At 40.5% G+C, this 16,166-nt stretch overlaps 1 non-coding gene across 1 annotated transcript; it reads right to left on the reverse strand.

The window, feature by feature from the left end:
• Positions 1-124: 124 nt before the first annotated feature.
• On the reverse strand, positions 125-243 carry LOC129112870 (5S ribosomal RNA). Its single transcript, XR_008532379.1, has one exon. It is a non-coding gene; the product is annotated as a 5S ribosomal RNA (ribosomal RNA).
• Positions 244-16,166: the final 15,923 nt, after the last annotated feature.

The raw sequence follows: 16,166 nt of genomic DNA on the forward strand, positions 1-16,166 counted from the left end.
ATCATTTAACTGGTTGTGTCATTTCTATACCTGCAAGTCATGTTCTAGCTATTTCCTTCCCACCCTGTCGGTGTCCACTGAAAAAGCAGCAGCGCCCTCTGCTTTTTGTAAAGAGGAGTGAAAAAGCTTACAGCACCTGGTATTCCCAGGCGGTCTCCCATCCAAGTACTGACCAGGCCCGACCCTGCTTAGCTTCCGAGATCAGACGAGATCGGGCGTGTTCAGGGTGGTATGGCCGTAAGCAAATATTGTGCCTACCAAAGGGCCTTTTAAAAGATACTATATACCATTACGCTTATTGGCTTTGCTTCTACCCTGGAGTATTTGTGCTTTCTCGCCTTGCAGGTTTCCAGGAATCGTTGTGGTACCTGGACTGTGGTCGTGCCTCCTGCCGTGACCCGGCTGACACCCACTGCTACTTCGATTATTATTATTATTAGTCACATTACTATTATTATTCCCTATATCATTATTGTAATTCTACTATAGCCATTGCTGCCGTTATTAAAAGTAGTTGTAATTTTTCCTTTTGTCACTCTGCTTACTACTCCTATTATATGAATCATTTATGTCATATACATTGAATGTGTTGTAACTATTTTATGTAATTAATTCTGTACACATGACATCTATTGCATTCTGTCCATCCTGGGAGAAGGATCCCTCCTCTGATGCTCTCCCATAGGTTTCTTCCTTTTTTCTCCCTTTTTTTAGGGGAGTTTTTCCTGTGCCGGTGTGAGGGTTCCCGGACAGAGGATGTCGCATGTGTACAGATTGTAAAGCCCACAGAGGCAAATTTGTTATTTGTGATTTTGGGCTATACAAAAAAATGGAATTGAATTGAATTCTGTGCCATAAAAAATAAGGAAATAACAGTTGAGTTTGTGGAAAACCTAATGCAGGAGAAACTGTAAAATTGAAATCTGCATTGTAAGGGCACATGGTAGAACAACATCAACATGGGGAATCCAGCTTGGGAAATTGACTTGCTGGCAGGAGAACACCAGCAAATTAACCGATGACAGATGTTAAGACATCACTGGATTCTCTGGATTGATATGGAATGTGAAGGATGAAAAGGTATGTGTGGACTACTAAAACACAGACAAATTCCTAAATGCTATATCTGTTTTGAAACAAACAAAACTTTACACGATTTGACACAGAACATAAAATATATGATTTTCATTAATGATGTAGACCAATTTGGAGACGATGTTAAAGTGGATTAAGTTTTTTTTGTTTTTACATACAAACTTAACAACATTCCTGTCAGTGGACCCTCGCATTTGGGAACGGGGAAAAAACGGAAAAACATTTTTTTCCATTTTTTCCCTCTCCAAGGATGGACAGTAGTGGAAAAAGATGTCATATGTACAGAACTAACAACATAATGATTAGTAATAGCAGAAGTAGCACTATTATTAGCAAAATAATAAAAATAATTATCACTAATAATAATTGTATAATAGTATTAACAGCCATAATCGTAGCTGTAATAGAAATGTAACTAATAATAGCAGTGGGTGTCAGGCAGGGCCAGGGCAGTAGGCTGAACCACGCTCCAGGTACAACCACCATCCATGGAAACCTGTGATAGGAGAAAGTAATACACTGTTGATCAATAAATCAATTCTATTGTCCCAAACCTATAAGGTATAGATAAAATCTGTGAAATAAGTGCTCATGGAGTGTACTCATGGCAAGTACACTCTGGTTAATTTTCAAAGTAAACATGTTACCCAATCATTGGCCCCCTTAGCTTAGCCGGGAGCCCACTGGACACCAAGGAAAGGGTGTCATCAAGAGCCAATAGCCTTTGACTTTTTATCAGAAATCCTTTGTACAGCTTTGATTTAGAAGTCACAGATTAAAGATTTAATCCACAGGAAATTAAAATGCTGCTATTTGGGCAAAGCAATTATTAATAAATACAAATTGTACAGCAACTGTATTAGCACATAACTCTCTTTACCTCAATGAAGCACTAAATTTGGACCACATTGTTCTCTGTGAAAATAAATAAATTATACAACACATCGAAACTTCCCCTCTGTGAAGTACAAATGTGTAATTAAAAATGTATTAGATTATCTATTTTATGGCTCACTATAGTAGTTAACAGAGGAGCAAGAGGATGGTTATGTCAGACAGATAAAGGAGTAATGACCTGAAAGCTTTATTTCATATTTGTACATCCCACATTGAAATGTGGATATTGTAATGACATGAACCAGTGAGCTGAACATACTGCTTTAAGCCTGTGCCTTAAGCTCTGTCCTGTTATTTGAGTGAATAGGTTGAATTCTGGCCACAGGAAGAACAAACATTACCATGAAGCCATAGTCGCTCTAAGACTAAAGGAGAATATTTAAAGGACATACTGAACACTGAAATCCTTTGTGACCCACCACCCACAATTGTTAGTAATCCTGCATTCTGCCAAACACAATTGTTAAATGCAGCACGATGCCAAAAAAGGCCTTCTCATGCCAAATATCTTCCAGCTGGCTATGCTGTATTTAACCCTCTCTATTTGGTTGTGTTTACTTTCTCTGGATCACCAAACTCCAGTACTCACCAGTCCTCTTTGTTTCATGTAGGAAATGTTGGTCAGTGGGTTCTTCAGGCAGTAAATAGAACTCAACCCACACCCCTGTGAAGCGCTACTACATGTCCTCATTCACCCATTCGGACCCATTCATACACTGATGGCAGGGGCTACCATCCCAGGTTCCACCTGCCCATCAGAACTCTTACAAATCATTTACACCCCTTCATAGTGGCAGGAACAGCCTGCGGGAGAAATTTGGGGTTACGTTTCTTGCCCAAGGACAAATCGAGATGGACTAGCGGAGCCGGAGATTGAACCGCCAATCCTCTGATTAAAGGATGACCCTGCTCTACTACTGTGCCACAGTCACCCCAATGTGTCCCTCTGATATGAATCTATCAGCACTGGGCAGTTCATGGCTTGTAAATCACTCCTATCAGGCACTGGGCAATCAAACCTAGCTGGTATTAAGAGGATATGAGTTTGCTTTCATCCCGTATTACTGGAGAACCCTAAAATGCATTAATCCAAAATTATATTAATTCCTAAATTACTCAGTAACCACTAACAACACACTTTTTTCTGTTGCCAGCAGGCTTTGCCACACCTGTCCCAAATGACTGGCCGCCTCTAATTGTATGTGTAGCCAAAGCCTATGTCTTATTCCTCTGTGCAATAGAACCCCAAGCAACAATGACCCTATTTACACCTGACATTAACTAGTCTTGGGTGATCGGTGTAAACCACCACTAAGCCACATTGTGATCCAACCACTCAAACCGCTTGCCAAGATGGTCTGGGATTTGACTACACATCTTTTTTAGTTAACATTTAGAGAATGTACCAAAAAGCCAATTTAACATTGTGTTAAGTGAAAATATTGTTGATGTGAGAGAGGAAGGGAGTGTAGCAGTGACAGCTTTAATGAAGGCTGTAAGGAAGATTAATGAGAGCTTATTGGAGCAGGCAGCAGAGAGCAGGCGTCCCCTTTTAGAAAGGCTGCACAACAAAGAACAAAGATCTGCCATCAAGGTGATGACTGAGTGGGACAATTACAGCTCAGAAAACTAAACCGTGCTCCTTTTTACCAGGACAAGCTTCACCTCATCAAATATCAAACCTAATGTGATTTCAATAATAATAATGTGGGATTATCAAAGGAATTTGAGTACATCTATTATACCTATATGATGGTAGAAAACAATCTTCCATATACCTATTGCTAAACTAAATACTTGTCTTAATGGATTGCTAATTGTCCTGACAGTTTGAGAGTGAGAATGGGATCAACCTCTTATTCAGTCAATGATGATTGTTTATATCTTCATTCCACAGATTAGCAATTTTAAATAATTTGCCACGAGCTGGTCCTTAACGCAAACCTGAATACTTGTAAAATTTATAACAATAAATTGTTAGATTTGATCTTTGTCTGACTGAAGATTACACCCTTCTTCAAAGCCTTCTCAAATCCATGTTTATGAGCATAAGTATTTCCAATAATTTAACTCTTTAAAATACTTTGGACCACTCTGCATAGTGTTAATAGCCAATCAGAAGGAATGCCCATTTCTCAACTAAAATGATGATGTGATCTTCACTTATTGACAGATTGGTACAGAATTAAGCATCCAAATGAAAACCAACTGAGCAGACACTTAATGCAGTGATGAAGATTGAACACATGGAATGAATCCAATCCAAATATCTGTACATTTGCTCGGGAGGCTGTGATTGACAGTCATCGACCACAGTGAATTCATCTAGAGTAAGATGAACAAAGAGATCGTTCATACTGATGGTGTCAGAGGAGAATTAGCTTCCGAATGCTGATAGCTTTCTCACAAGTTTCCAATCAAGCTTCTAAATCCCTAATGTATCTCTTTAATGCATGGGGAAGATGTGTTGGTAGGCAAAGGGCTTAATGTCTGAGCATCAGCACCCCAGCAACCCCAGAATCTTGAACTGCTGCACATAAAGCTTTAGGTTGGATCAAGTCCTGTTTGGAAAGCAGCAGCAGGGTTTTGGTGAAAAGTAGTTTTCTTAGTGCTAAGAACTTTGAGTAAAATATAATTCTAACTCAATTTAGATTCCTTTAATTCGCAATCAATACATTGATTCGTTCAAAAAGGGCTGTTATAACTGAATTAATTGAAGTTGTTTGTAAACTGTCTGGCTGTGTTTTGCCGACTTGGCAACGTTCTTGCCAGGTTAAGCAACTTTTAGAGCTAGTGCGTCTTGCTAGTTTAATTGGAAAAGAAGTTGCAGCACTAGGCTGGGTTTTTTGGTCGGATGATTTAAAGATTGTTTCTCAAGATTACCGTATGTATCCCTTACTATAACTACACATTCATTATATACAACAATATATTACATTTAATTTGATGTATAGAGTATTTAATATTCATATTTATCACCCACACTCACCCACTGAAAATTTGCATAAGCAAAGCTGGTTGTTCAGGAAGTCACTGGCTGAATACGTGTGAACCCCACTGTATGAAGCAGCACACATCTCCGCTCAACAGCCTACATTCTCTTAAGCGGGATACAGGGCCCCCTCGGTAGACTGCTCCACCTATGCTTATCGATCTAATGTTACAGTATCATAACCTCTGCTCTAACTCACACAGGCTCCGCCCTCTTCTTGATGTTTTGGGTAAAGTGGGTGGAGCCGGATTAATGCATGCCCTGCAACAACTCAACCACACTGATCCTGACTGATAAGAGGTCAGCTGTCGCAGCCCACCTACGTTTTAGTAACTAGGCTGCTAAAGCAGAGAAGTAGGGGGCCCCAGCCAACCCAGGTAGTACTCAACTGAATTGTGCAGAGCCATGCCACAACTGTGCAGTTGCTACAATATGTGCTAACCAGCCAACTGATGTCATCGCTGACATTTTCAACATATCACTGTCACAGCAGAGTGTTCCCACATGCTTAAAGACATCCACCATCGTCCCTGTACCTATAACGTCCGCAATGTCCGGTCTAAATGACACTCACCCACATTCTGGTGAAGTGCTTTGAGAAACTGGTTCTCCAGCATCAAAAACATCCAAGCCAGCCTGGACCCTCACCCTCATCAGAATGTTATTCCTTGATTTCCGCTCAGTATTCAAAACAATCACCCCCATGAAACTGATTGGTAAACTTAGAACTCTAGGCTTGAGTACCTAACTCTGCAGCTTGTGATCGGACTTCCTCACAAACAGACCCCAGGCAGTTCTTATTGGCAACCACACCTGCAGTCTAGTGTTGAACACCGGAGTCCCCCAGGGCTATGTGCTCAGCCCCCTCCTGTTCACACTGGTCACCCACGACTGCTAACCGAAACATGAAGAGAACTCTGTGGTGAAGTTTCCAAATGACACTACCGTCATGGCCGGATTATAAAAAACAATAAGACTTCATACGGAGAGTAAATCAACAACATTGCAGAGTGGAGCTCAGAGAAAAACCAACTGCTCAACGAAAGTAAAATCACTAGCTGATAGATTGAAAAAAAAAAAAAAAAAGGGGCAAAGACACACACCCTGTCTTCATCAATGAAGCGGAAGTGGAGCAAGTTAGCAACTTTAAGTTCATGGGAATCAGCTTCACAAACAACCTCACATGATCACACATCTCCATCCTGGTGAAAAAAGGTCTTTATCAGCTGTATTAATCTAAGAAACTTCATAAGGAAACATGCCTGTGCCAAGTTCTGGCTAACTTTTACAGAGGAGCAATAAAAAGCATCCTCAGTGTTCCCATAGTCAAAGAAGGGTGAATGCATAGCAAAGTCAGTTAAAACATACCCTACATATACTGTAAATCCGAATTCGCTCACTTAATTTAAACTTTTTGTTTTAGTTTAGTGTAGTAGAACAGTAACATGAAAGTAATGAGTACACCAGACATAAACTAAATGTGTCACCCTTTTCTGCATGCAAATTTATGTTTAACAGAACATTTTTAATCATACAAATAAACAATTTGTGTTTTTTGAGCATTTAAGTCCACATTTACAGGGAATATACAGTGGGTAAAATAAGTATTGAACACATCACCATTTCTCTCAGTAAATATATTTCTAAAGGTGCTATTGACATGACATTTTCACCAGATGTCGGTAACAACCCAAGTAATCCATACATACAAAGAAAACAAAACAAATAAATTCAGAAATTAAGTTATGTGCAATGAAATGGAATGACACAGGGAAAAGGTATTGAACACGCTTACTGAAATTTATTTAATACTTGGTACAAAAACCTTTGTTGGTAATGACAGCTTCTAGACGCCTCCTGTATGGAGAAACTAGTCGCATGCATTGCTCAGGTGTGATTTTGGCCCATTCTTCCACAAAAACAGTCTTCAAATATTGAAGGTTCCGTGGGCCTCTTCTATGAACTCTGATCTTTAGTTCTTTCCATAGATTTTCTATTGGATTCAAGTCAGGTGATTGGCTGTGTTCAATACTTATTTTACCCGCTGTATGTTCACATCACCTATTCATAAAGGCCAGTCCGTCCGTACAATATATCATGTAGGATAATAGAATTATCCTCTAATCATTTCAACCTATCAATATACAGCCCACTACCAAACAATAACATCACCAGCATGTTGGCTATAAACTGTAAACAATATAATATGCTCTTAAATCCACAAATTAGCATGTGTTACTCAGATGGTCACTGCTTCCTTTCACCAAAATGATTTGTCCATATCTGTAAATATTTAATGTAACTGACATATTGAGAGTATGCCTATTTACATCAGATTTAAGATATCCCCCATGTATGCTGTTCAGATTGTAAAGCCTTTTCATGTAACTTCAGCATTTGTAATATTGAACTATATCTCACATTTCCAATTTAATCATGTTTTTTGAGTTATAGAGTGCTGGTTGTTGTGTGAATAAGTGATCAAATTTGATCCTATTCATCCATTTTATAAAACTAAGGGTTGCTTCCCAATTGTCCTTGCTTTCATCCATGTTGGGAATGCAACTCACATGAATTATAACACTTTGTGTGCGTCAGTGTCCTTACCAAGTGAGAGACCAGACATGTCAATCCCCATTCCTATATCATTTTCAAAAGGTCACAGCAAATATTGTCAAACATTTTGATACAGGAGCCCATCTCTTGAGTCAGAGTGGTACTTTCAGATGAGGGCCTGATGAATTAATTACCCACGACCCTGCATAATGAGATCACAAACATAACGTTTTACAAGACCGTGTAGGTGTTTACACAGGGGTTCTTTACCTTTATGGTTATACACATATGTTAGAATACATACCCGTCAGATGTGTAATTTGTGCGTTAATGCCTTAACTGTGGGCAAAACATTGTGATATTGCATCGTCAGCTACATAGGGGTTCTCAACTTAAAAAAATAGTATATTTACTGCTTTGTTTTTGTAAAAATACAAGGAAAAAAAGGAAGGTTGATATTTAGGTCATATATATTTTATATATAAAATTATGTGTGGATAAAATAGACAGAAATTTGTTGCAGTTTTATGTTAAGACAGCAAAAGAAATTTGTGTTCAGCATTACTCTGCCACTCTTGTTGTAATGATGTGTTTATGTTATGTAAAGTAAATACACATTTTTCATTTTATTGAAAAAGAGAGACTCCTTATCAAATGAACAGTGAACAATTCAGTAGATATTTTAACACCAATCTTTAAGTTCTAACAACTACTAACATTTATATGTAGTTCACAATTTCCATGCCGTTCATCGAGCCTTACAATATATGCCATTTCAACATTGAATAGTTACGTTTGATTAATGTAAACATTCTAACAAAAATGTAGGTTTTATTTCAACTCAAAGATTATGAGTTAAATAAACAAAAACAATGGAAGTGGTACTCAACTTTTAAATGTATTGTTGCTTGGACTCGTTTTTACTGAATTATATGTACTATAAAATAATAGGTTAGGTTTATGTTAAGATAGAAAAATATTTTTGTGTTCAGTATTACTCTGCAACCCTTGTTGTAATGATGTTTTTCATTTTATTAAACAAGATAGTGACTACTTGCCTTATGAACATAAAAACATTGTGTACATATGTAAAAGTTTTTTTTAGTTAATTCAACTATATGCACAATCTATGTGATGTTAATTGGCCTCTGAATTCTGTTTATGGTAAGGGACGGGACATTTCCGACACATGCACTGCGTGGTTGACCAATCGCAACAGAACGGGCTAGCTGACCAATCAGGGCAGACTTGGCTGTCTGGGGGAGTAGAAAGCGCTCAAACAGAATGTTTCACAGAGAGGTTGGGAAGAGGTGCTTCAGGACAGCCAGGATGAGAAAAACAAGGCGGGTTTTGAGCATTAACGCATCTAAACATCTTGTAACTGTAACTTGAGATAAAAACATGCACCTGAGAAATTTGTGTCTGAATGTGTAACGGGTGTGGTGTGGACCCAGAAGCAGCGCGACAGACACAGAGTAGTGCTGATAAGCTTTATTCCAGGCAGACACAAACAGCAGGAAACCAGGAACCAGTTGACTCACACAAAGACGTCAAGCCGGGGGATAAGCCAAACAGCCACTGGATCAGGCAGACAGACACCAGAGAAAGCGGAGGCTAGGCTCGTGGTCGGGGACAGAGGCAAGGCAGGAATCTCGTGGTCGGGGATGGAAGGCTGAGTCGTTTACCGGGGTAGGAACAAGGCAGAGAACTCCAAACAGGCAGGGTCGGCAACGGGAAATCAGTCTAAGGATGAATGCGGGAAAGTCTGGCATGGTGCGGAGAACGATCTGGCAGCTAGTGAGTGAATGACTGGGGTTTAAATACTGAGGTGAGTACATGCAGCAGAGTGATCTGCTCGGTGGGTGTGGCTAACAGGTGCACTGAATGAGCTGATTAGGTGAGTGAGAGATAGAGTGGCAGGGGAGAAGGGGCAGAGCTGTGACAGACTGGTGAGGTGGGAGTGGCTGCTAGATTAACTGAGGGAAAGTGAGACAGGATGACAGGGAGTGGCTGGCAGGTGAACTGAGTGAGCTAATTAGGTGAGTGAGGCAGAGTGACAGGGAGTATGGAGGACAGAACTGTGACAGAATGTGTGTGAATGGGTGAATGTCATGTGGTGTTAGAGCGCTTTGAGTGGTCAGAAGACTAGTAAAGTGCTTTACAAGTACCGTTCATTTACCATTATATCAGTGAGGTAGCAAGGACCCTGAATGAATACCAGAAACAGACACCAGCTGTCTGCAAACACCAGACCAAAACCATCAACATGGAGAAAACTAATTAGGACATTTACGTCTGACATCAAAGACAGGGTGCTTCTCACCATGCTAATTTTTGCTTCCTTGCATCCCATCTCCTCACTTGACCTGCAAATTGTTCCATCATGGAGGATCTTCAAATCCTTTGATGCACCTTGAGGAGTATGGGAAGAAAAGCTAGGAGGTTTCTGAGAGCGAAGAAACAATGATGTAGTCTTCGCGGCACCTGCTATGTAAAAGAGGCCTTACTGGAATAATCTCAATCCATGGTAGCCATAAAGTAGCAAATGCACATTTTGAAATGGTGTCAAACGGGTTTGATGTGATCGATACATTAGTTTGCTGGCTGTACTGCTGGACACAGAGAGGTGATAATGGCTGGCTGTAGGAAAATACATATTGCGGCGTGATGGTTCATGCAGTGCCAAATGCTGGCAGAAAATGTCAGGTGGATAAATCAATACAGTCCACCTTCCACAATAGCTGCTTACTTTTGCGACTTAAATGCCTGAAATCCTTGTGTACAACCTTGTTTATCTGCCTCTTCTCAAACGTTGACTCTACTGGCCTTTATATATATATAATGTGCTAAAAAATATTTCAAGTTCACACTATGCTGATTAAGCCCATCCCCGCCAGGGAAAGTTTGCCGCGTCTCCCCCGCCCCGAAGACTGCTTTCTTCAAGTCCTCCCGTCCAAATGTTTGGCTTTTTTTTTTTCTTCATAGCTGCTGTGATACACCTAGCTTCTGCTCCATCACTATTGTCTTTGCCATAGGCAATTACTCACCAAAAGAGGTGCAACAGATCATAAAGTCAAGGTCCAGCTCATATCATGTATTTCTGAAATGGATCACAGATCTGATCAGCACAAAAGAAAAAAAGCTTTGTTTTTGTCTATCTGTTTTGTTATAGCGGCTGTTCTTTAAGGTCCCTGAAGTCAGTGTGAACCATCAAAAGTTCCAAATCTTATCGTTTTACTTTGTAATAGTCATGTATTGAGGTTTTTTTCTCCATAAAAAACAGACAATTGAAATTATGAAAAAAAAAGAAATTTGGATTAAATAATCTAGTATTTTTAATAATGTATTATAAACTGCTTAGAGCTAGTGTTAGGAAGTTAAATAGCTCAAAATTCATCTTTAAAATCTATTTATACTGAGAAAAACATCTCCGACGAATGGATTTATTCAAATTTCCCACCAAAACTACATTTTACAAGATAACATTTGAACACATCATGATGACATTATTACATACCTTGGCCGAATACTAGTTTTCACTAAACATAGCCTTAACATATCACAATGTTAACCATTGTCGATGCTGCCTCCCTTGCTAGTTCTCCTTCTATCAATTTCAAAAGGGATTTCTTGTTCACAATGTCACATTATCAGGGATCTGAAAATAGAAATTATAAATGCCGATCTCCTGATCGCATGTTTTTACTGAATATAAGCCAATAACAATCGTCAGTTACACTTTATTTCAAACTATGATGGTAAACTGTATGATTAATCCATGTTTCACATGCGTGCCGAACCGCGAGACAGGATCCGTATGGATCACGGATCGACAAAGGTCCATTACACCACTACCTTTGACTTTCACTTTGAAAGATATCCACTTATTTTGGCATTTAAGACATTTATGCACAAATCAAGGAATTTGGAATTTGCCCTTCATATTAGAAGCACACAAGGAAAGATCCTTTACAGAAACATGAGGAATGATTATCGAATGCAAAAAGTCGAAACATGCAACATATCATGATCAAAACCCTGGACAGGAAGATATACATCATTGTGTTGGCAGTATCATGTGAGGTAGAAAATATTACAAAGAAACTGCATGCAAAATGGGGTTTCACAGTAATTACATTACTATTGCCTTAACTTGATTTCTCAATTATCTGTTTCCTTAAGTACAGTCACTGTATCTGGCATAATCTTCACAGGGTGAATCTCTGACCACCGTGTGGTCGGCTTGAATCAGATGCACCGGACTCCTTTCTTGCACCACAAAGAGTCTGCCTGGAAAAGTCCCTGATTAGCCAAGTATGCTAACAGAGAGTATTCCAGTTTGAGCGAGGCTGTGGCTCAGAGGTAGAGCATGTCTTCCTTCAATCGGAAGACACTTAACCACGTGTTAATGTTGCGTGAATGTTAGTTACTCCTGATGGGCAGGTGGCACCTTGCATTATTGCCCCTACAATCAATGTATGAATGGATATGATTGGGTGAATGACATGTAGTGTAAAAACACTTTGAGTGGTCAGAAGTCTAGAACGGCACTATTCAGTAAAGTCCATTTACCATTCAAGTTTAGCAAAGTTACAGAGCCTCTCAGCTGACTGTAAAACAACCCTAGCAAAGAAGCCAAGTAGCCCCTAGCACCAAGCTAACTCGACTCAGAATATGACTGGATTCCATGACGGAAGATGGCCTGGTTCCCGTGGAACAGTCTATTGCCTAGCTGATCCTCTCTCCAGATGAGGCACTTAAAGACCAGGCATACTGTCCCCGGCCACAGTGTCGGGTTACTGATACTGATGACCCTCGAAAACTCATGATACTGTGGCTCGAATGGCTCGCATTTGAAACTTCCTCTCTGTTCTAAGGAAAGGGGAGAGCTGGCTGACACAAATGATGCAGCTCTTTATGCCCTCAGGTTTATGACTGGAGAAGTGGGTCGATTGATGTCCACCCTTGTCCTTAAGTGACATCAGGTGTGGCTTGCACAGGCTCCTTTGTTGGACGACTGCAGGCAAACTCAATGTAAGCTCCCTGTTGTGCTGGGCCTGTTGTTAAGGCCAGAGGCGGAGAGGGCATTGGAGCCAGGCGTCAGAAGCCTGGGGTCATCTGTGAAGGGCCATGGAAGGTCAAGCTCAGCGCTCCAGGAAGTGTGGTTTACAGGACCTGCAGCGTTTGAAGCACCCAAACCCAGCACCACAGCCCTGGCAGAACAGTCAGGTGGCTGCAGGCCATTGCTGTCAGTCCAGGGCTGACCGGCCTCAACCATGTTGACCCTGGCGTGGGCCATCCCTTTTCGGATGCTGTGTGCAATCAACGTCTTTCCTAGTGTAGGTTTTTCATCGTGGCGAGTTTGACAAAAAAATTCCCGACGAGTTTTCTTTCAGACTTTTGTTTTCTCTTAAGACCAGGTAAATTCCATTACTCAAAAGTAAGGAAAATTAAATAAAGTTCAGTTTATTGTGAACTGGTCTCTGCTCTCTCTGGTCACAAAGCTCAATTACAATATCATACTGTTTAGGCAGGCACCTCCAATGACCCTTGAGACATAAATTGATGATGAACATACAAGCCAAGCTCAAACAAATGTTGCTGTTCTTACGTCAGGCAGTGATGATTGGTGAACTCCATCATCAGCCACTTCTTTAATGGGTAGGCAGTTCCCCACTTACATGAATAGGAATTTTCACTCTATTCATAGTCATACATTTCTGTGGAATCGGGGTGACTGTTTTTGTTAAAGACAAGCCAAATAATTATAGTCATTCCTATTTCACTTACATTATTTGATCGTGATGAATTAAGGAATTAAGACAAATTAAATGTGAATGCTTAGCACCACATTAAATGTAAAAACCTCTTCCACTTATTTGTGATTATTTACAATTTATAAGGACTCACCAGAGGTTGTGGTCCAGCTTTGAATCGCCATCCTTTTTGATTGTTAAAAGCTTAATGATCTTCCTTGGAAGCGATGATAAGCAGGTGAGTACACGTTGGGTAACCACGGTCTGCAAATCCTTATTATATTGTATTTTGCCAACGCTTTCCTTTTCACAGGCAGATAACATTTTTGAGAAGGGTGGTCTTCAATACTGATGTCACTTGCTAATGTGCACTAGCATACAAACTGTAGAGATTCCATCACCAAATGACAATCTGGTACTCGCTTGGGGTAGCATATCAACACTATAGCAAGTCTCTTTCCAGGTTGGATGTATCATCAAATGTGTTTTGTGACACCTGGCCATGGCGTCTTTCTCATTTCCATTTTCTTCTTTTGGAGGCCTTCTGTTCCTGAACAAACATCCTAAAAGCTGCAGCTTTTGGCCTCTCAAAGCTACTCAGCCTCACAATTCTGACAAATCTGTCCAGTTCAGCATCCAACTGTCTTTTAATGTTTATTTTAGTGTATCATATGTGTTTCTCTGATTTAAGTAGATCACAAAGTAACATTACTTGTCTTGCAAACATGTTGATCAGTAAATATATTACAAGAAAATTCCCAACCTACAAAAACAGCTCTTTCCCCACCATGTTCCATAAAATAATGACCAAGACTAATTTTCATCCAATGTTGAGTTTTATGCAGGTGGCAATCTCCAGTTGTTTACAGTAAAGCATAGGGACCTTGAACCTGTATTCTCTCAACTGGCCTACGGGGTGCAATAAGAATTATCATTGTATGTAAGTCTTTGACAAAATGAAAAAACTATTGGTATGTTTTTTGTGCACCCTGGCACCTTATTTACATTAAAAAATAATTCCCATTGTGGATAAATTTATTTTATTTGTGAATTTGAAAATGGTAGCGGGTACCACAGCTGAATAACTTCCATCCATCCATTCATTTTCTACAGCTTATCCGGGGTCCGGGTTGCAGGGGCAGCAGGCTTAGGAGGGTGTTCCAGGTATTCCTCTTCTTAGCAATGCTTTCCACTTATTCCTGGGGAACCCCAAACAGTTCCCATGCCAGACAAGATATGTATTCCTTCCAGTGTGTTCTGGGTCTACCCTGGGGCCTGTTGTACAAGCTTTAAAAACCTTGAAAGGGAGGCATCCTGATCAGATGCACGAACCACCTCAGCAGGTCTGTTTCGACGCAAATGAGCAGCGGCTCTACTCAGAGTTCCCTGAGAATGTCTGAGCTCCTAACCGTAACTCTTAGGCTGAGACTTGGAGGAAGTGACTCTCACCGAGACTGCTTTACATTTGTATAAAAAATGCCCAAGTGCTTGCTGAAGGTCACTGTCTGTAATGCCAACAGAATAATATAATTTGCAAATAGCAGAGAGGCAAGTCTGCGGTCCCCAAATCGGATTCAGTCCAGTGGACCAACTGCAATGCTCCTCTTAGATCTGAGGTTTGTGTATAACTTCACTTGAAGTAATAATACAATTATTAAACTAATTATTTTTCTTATATATTGAATAATAATTCATTAAGCTTTCTGATTGTGAATTAGTTTGAATCCATTGACCGGCAACCACTGACAGGACTGGACATGTTTATAGATGAGAACACTGCTCTCAGCTGAAACCATAGTTGAAAAATGAACTGATATTCAAGTCAGCAAACACAGTTGATCACCACTCCTTATCCCTCCTACCCCGCCTTGCTATAGAGAAGTTTTGAAGCCTCAGAACAGAGAGCACACCTTCTTCACCTAATTAACACTCCTGTTAATAGTGTCAAGCTACATTCACAGCTTTCTGCTCCCTCAACTGCTGTCAATGCCTGTGTACAACAAATGTCCTGCCAGGAAAGATTGATTACAATGTAAGTGGCAATAAACTGTGCAATAAATCTTTTCACAGCCAGTTACCCATGCTCTTCTATGGTCTCTTGAATGTCATGATAAGTTATCACAATAATCTCTGAGTAGAAAGTAATTTAATATCCTGTACTTTTACTTTACATTATTACGAACAGTAATCACTTTGTTATTGATTTCTCAACTCACCAGTTTACATTACCTGCATAGTCCAAAATGTGTTATAACGTATGGTGCTGCGTTAACCCACAATTAGATATAGATACTGTGTCATTACAAACAATGTCCTTCATACACTAACACACAATAGTACTAGTCATTCATGTCAAACTATGTCTTCATGCAGTAACCTGTACTAGTAATTTACCATTGTTATGCCGATGACACCCAGCTGGTCTTGTCATTTCCTCCCGGTGACACCCAAGTGGAGGCACGCATTGCTGCGTGCTTGGCTGACATCTCGAAGTGGATGGCACACACCACCTGAAGCTCAACCTGGACAAAACCGAGCTACTGTTCCTCCCGGGGAAGGGTTGCCCGCACCGAGACCTGTCCATCACCATTGACGATGCCGTGGTGACGCCAACTCGGACTGTGAGGAATCTGGGTGTGACCCTGGACGACCAACTGTCGTTCTCAGCAAACATTGCATCGGTCACACGCTCCTGCAGATTCCTCCTCTGCAACATCAGGAGGATTCGCCCCTTCCTCACTGAGGAGACGGCGCAGGTGCTCATCCAGGCTCTGGTCATCTCCCGCCTGGACTACTGCAACTCACTACTTGCCGGAGCCCCGGCGGCGGCCATCAGACCTCTGGAGCTTGTCCAGAAAGCTGCAGCACGT

This window comes from Anoplopoma fimbria, chromosome 23, assembly GCF_027596085.1.
Source record: "Anoplopoma fimbria isolate UVic2021 breed Golden Eagle Sablefish chromosome 23, Afim_UVic_2022, whole genome shotgun sequence".
Lineage (NCBI taxonomy): Eukaryota > Metazoa > Chordata > Actinopteri > Perciformes > Anoplopomatidae > Anoplopoma > Anoplopoma fimbria.